The sequence below is a fragment of the Musca vetustissima genome, unplaced genomic scaffold (assembly GCF_032173495.1).
Source record: "Musca vetustissima isolate MV318-11 ecotype Yass unplaced genomic scaffold, APGP_CSIRO_Mvet_v1 utg31487, whole genome shotgun sequence".
Lineage (NCBI taxonomy): Eukaryota > Metazoa > Arthropoda > Insecta > Diptera > Muscidae > Musca > Musca vetustissima.
The window spans coordinates 5,259-10,781 of record NW_026882073.1 but is presented as its reverse complement, the minus strand read 5'-3'; positions in this window follow the sequence as shown (position 1 = coordinate 10,781).

Genomic DNA, 5,523 nt, shown 5'->3' with positions numbered 1-5,523 from the left:
GCTAAAATGGCTAAACCACGCTAATGGCTCAAAACAATTTCAAAAGAATTTAACAACAACAAAAACACAAAATATTTAAACAAAATTATACATTTCTATTCATAAGATATTTAGAGAAAATTTTTTGGTACTAAGAAAAAGAGTAGTTCGAATTACTAGTAGTTTTTGATTTTTGTGAGTGAAGAAATATTTTGTATTGATTACAAAAAAAAACTCAACTCGCAATTTTAAAAGAGGTTTACTCTTTTCATTTATTGTGTTGACACAATATTTTTAAAAAAATCAGTTAATAATTATTCTTTTTTATACGGAACCAAGCAGAGAATAAATTACAAAATGATAAAAACTTTGCAAAATGTTATAAGAAAAAATAAATAAAAAAACAAAATGGACTGAATTTTAAGATATAACAAAAAAAAACCCGATCATTCTCATTGATGTTATATATTAATAACAAAATAATAATATTATAAGTTTATTAATTTTAGCGGTGATATTTTAAAGACATTTTTTCATTTGTAATTATTTAAAAGAAAAGAAACAAAATATTTTTAATTTCATAACTGAGACTTCCTCAAAAATGACGAGGATAAACCAAAGCCAAAAATCAAATTTGTTGGATATTTCCAAAAATTTGTATCCACAAATTTGATAACGAGAAAAAATAACGCAACCGTTCAGTTTCCTTCCAAAGGAGTTTTTTCACATAAATAAATAAATAGAAAATACATACAAACATATAATATTTAATAATTAAGTGGTTTTTAATAAAATCTTAATAATAATAGTAATACAATTAATACTAATAAGTAATGTTATTGAGTTCAGTATTACAAACACACATATATATCTGTAGCTTATTAACTAAACTTTTAACATATTTAATTGTCTTTACTATTTACTAATTATGATGTGTGGAAAATAGTTCATAGAGTTTAACAAAATAATGTTCATTAATTTAGTTTTTTATTATAGTTGGAATTTTTATAAAACATATATTTAGAGAAATATATAATATGGTCATTTAAAAGAACAGTGCAATTCAATAAATTTTATACACTAATTCGATTTTTTATATTTATTGTAGCCTCCGTCATAATTTGAAGTGTAAAATCGCCTAGACATAACATACAATTTGTCATAGTGTATAATTTAAATGAAAAAGAGTTAAGTTCGGGTTGAACTTCGGACACCCTCCACCATAGGTATACTGACAGTTACTTCAAATGAAAATATAGGGAACATACAAAAAATATATCTATACGGACAATTGTACCAAGCGATTGTTGAAAACCATTGTTCAAAACCCCAAATGTGGATCGATATTGACAACGCATGGTAGGGTGGAACATGTGTATAAAATCCGCAACATAATGCAATTCAATGGGCAAAGTTATGTGAGGCTATCACCAACAGTTACAGAAATTCATTGGTGCAAAAAAAATATTCATTGGAGTCTATATCTAAAGCGGGGCCAATATTAACGAATATTTAGGGTTATCATTATATCATCAATTTCAATCCTAATGTTTTGTGTATCAATACCATCCTTTACCCTAAATTTTAACGTACCGAAAATTGTAAGGTATTATTATATGGGGGCTAGTCCTTAATGCGGGCCGATATATTTCATTCTTGAACCTGACGATCTAGTTTTCTTTTCTCGATATCCTCCGAAGGTTAATCATTCTACCTTCGGATGATATCGAGAGTAGATGCCTAGATTGTCTTAGATTTCCATACTTTTTAGGGTATAAACTGACAATATGTTGGAATACGCCTATATGGGGATAGCCCCAACACGCGCATTTTTAGTAGGGACACCTGTTACCAAATACGAATACAGCGAATTCGGTGGAAAATCGCGCTCAAAACTCTCAAAATACATATAATGGTACCGATGGGTACCATTGTATGGGGGTTACACGAAAAAGTGGACCTATATTTATCATTTTTAGAGAAGAGATTTGGAACCCAAAGTATCAAATTGCAGCAAATCCAATTGAAAACACGCACAAATTTTCAGCGCCCTATCTAAATTCCTTCTGAAGATAGCTTGACTACTTTTAAGGGTCGGAAATAAATATTTCGATTAGTTACAAACGGAATGACAAAATTAATATACGCTCCATACTATGATGGAGGGATTAATTGGCTGAGAAGACTGGGGCAGCTTCGGCATCGGGGCACCTTCGGCAATGGCGTTTTCGATATGAAGCTTTCATAGTACTTTGATCCATAGGACACGTTTTTGTAATATTTCCTATCCATTTCGTAAGTATTTCGTATATAAAACATTTCACATTTTAAGATTGTATTATTAATCAGTGAGCGGATACCCTACACAACTACCACGAAAATCTAACTTTATGCGGTTCTATATTCTAAGCCTGAGCAATATTTCGCGATATTTGTACCCATTTGATCTATTATAGGTCAACAGCTCAATATATGTTCCAAAGCTTTTTTCCGTAGGTGAATATTTATGCCATATAATAAAAATTTGGTGACTTTAGATTTTGATTGGACCCTCGCAATATTGAATCATCTTAACAGCCGTTCTAAGCATTTGGTCAAATCCCCTTCACCGTGTAAAATATTTGACGATCTGTATATAATAATGGTCTCTAGAGTGACTAGAAGATGATACAAAAATAAAGGTTTCGGTTAATTGCACCTCCTAAATATCATCTCAACATCGAAATATAGGCATCATCCTTCACCATAAACGGAACATCATGTAAAATTTCAAAGCGATCAGCGCCACATTTTCGGCCTCTAGGTGTCTAAACAATAGACACCATTATATACGTATAAGTCCCACATCCGAGTAAATAGAGCAATATAATTTGTATCAATTTAAAGGTCAACAACTCATCTTAGATATACTATCAAATCCTTCCGTCTACATCCTTCAGGAGTAAATATATACGCCCCAGAATACAAATTTTGTCATTTTTCACCCAAAAGACTGGGCCCATTTAATCCGCTGAATATTGTCCGATTTTCATGTGTAAAATTTCTTTGTGTGAAATGTCGTGCTTTTCGGGTCACGACCTGAAAAACTAAAAAAATAAAGTTTTTGGTCCATTTCATTAATATTAAAGGATCATTACCAAAAACAATAGGGGTCTTCTTTGGACAGAACCCATCCTACATGCAAAAGTTCGTGACAATTGGTCTATAATTGTGGCCTGTATCGTGTTTACAAATTATAATGGACAGACGAGCGGACACACATGTCTAGATCGTCTCAGCTATTGGAAATAGGACGATCGGTATACTTAAATATTTCGCGGCGTTAAAAACTCTTCCACGTGAATTTACTCGCTCTTCTCCTTCAACTTATTCTGAACAACATTTCACAGTGAATATTTTTCGCACTCTCGCTTTCGCATTATTCTGAACGAACTTCGATAGCGAAAAAATCCGCTTTTGTGAAATGAGATGAAATGTTGTGCGAGAATGAGATGAAATGTTGTGCGAATTTTTTCGCTAGTAAATTCAAGGGGAACTGACTACAAAAACATATGTTATATATATTTTTATGAAAAATATTTACACAATACTTATTCTATGACGATTTAGAATATTATAAATGATTGTATGCAATTTTTAAACTGGAAAACAACAAATAAAATGCCATTGGAAATCTTATTGATAACGATGCATGCTGAACCAAATATTGCCACGGAATGTATAAAGGTAATGAGGAATATTTAAGTCGAGTTTGATGCATTTTTTGAGGCGAAATACAGACATTTTGGTTGAGGATCTGTCTCACAAGAAAAAACATTTTAAAAATTATGGGAAAGCCAAATTTGCCTGATGAACAGTGAAAACATTAAATAAAAGTTATGAAAGAACAAAAATAATAAGGCTACAAGAAATATTTTTTTTTCTCAAAATTATCGTTTCACAATTATGTAGTGAAATAATAAACTGTGCATTAATTAATTCAATCGCAGATTTCTTCCTATTATTCGTTGTGTTTTTGCCATCATAAAAAATGTTCTTTTATTTGTAATCTATTGTAGTTTTTGCACCAAATTGCATCAAAACAATGAACAGCTGTTTCACATGCTATATTGTAGGTTGCCATATTTTCAAACTTTAATTTATTTTCTTTTAATTACAAAGCATTTATACAGCGGATTATTGATATTACACATTTGTATTGCTATAAAGTTTAAATAACATTAAAAAGTAACAAATTGTAATAAAAAAATCAAATGTGGCAACAAACACTACAGCTTAAATTACAATATGGCAACACAAATCTTTTTTTCAACCACCATTTTCGAAAACTCGAATCCGCATCTCGCACTTTTTGCGTCTCCCTATTCATTTAGAATAAGGCGAGAATGTGAAGGCGAAATTTTTTTACATGCGAGATATCTCCCTAGCAAATATCCAGAATAAGGCTGAGAAAAACGTGTCCATATTCAAAAATGTTGTTAGCTATAGAGACTAAACATGCACATTCTTTACTTTTTGCATGTATATATAACGTTTGATTATCACGTTATTCCTTTCCGGAACATAAGCCCTTTTAAATTATATATTCTGACTTCTAAGAATGCGCCTAAAACAAATTGGCCTACAACACATAATTTCACGAAATTTGCCATATGAAACTATTCGTGTATTGACAGGGATTAGGGAAAGTAAATCGATTTCGACTAATCAATTAACCGACTTTTTGTGCTTTAGATCTTTGAGGAAGTTACAAAGTTGACCTTCTAGATCGATTTTCATTTTTTCATAAATACTTGGTCCAAATTGCCAATAACATATTCCAGTACTTTATGAAATTGTTGGTCGATTTTAGTCTGTAAATGTCGAAAATCGATTTTGAACAGGTTTGACAAAATCAAAAGATCGAAAGTCCTAAAATCAACTTTTTGGTCAGAAGCAAAAGATGAAAAGTGTAAAAGTCAATTATTGCGCTCGAATATGTATCCTTGTCAGGGATCTAGAAAGGACAAAATTTTGATATATATTATGGTAAAACCTACATTTGAATTGTACTGTCCATTACTTTGAATTACCATCATATTATAAATTTATAACATTACAAATAAATATTTTTTACTGTTTTCTGATTTGTTTATTGAAATAGTAATTTTCTAATTTGTTCTAATTACTATAGAGTCAATTTTGAATGGTGTTATTACTTATTGGCGTATGTGTCTTCATTAAAATTATTATTGAATTTTTGTGTTAACTGATAGTTCTAAAATTTCAATTTTCAATCTCTTAAATAAATGTTAAGCGTATTTAAAACTCAAGTGTGAAAGACAACCGTCTATTATGAAATATATTTATACAGTATTGAAATGATGCCGAATCAAATATGTAGTTTTAATAAAAAAATATTATAGAATATATTTATTAGTGTTATATTTTTAGTTTGTTTTTCAAAATTATCAGTAATTTGGTACAATTAATAATAATAGTAATGTTGTATTAATTATACAATATATGAAATAAAATAATTTAAAATTAAATAAATAATTAATA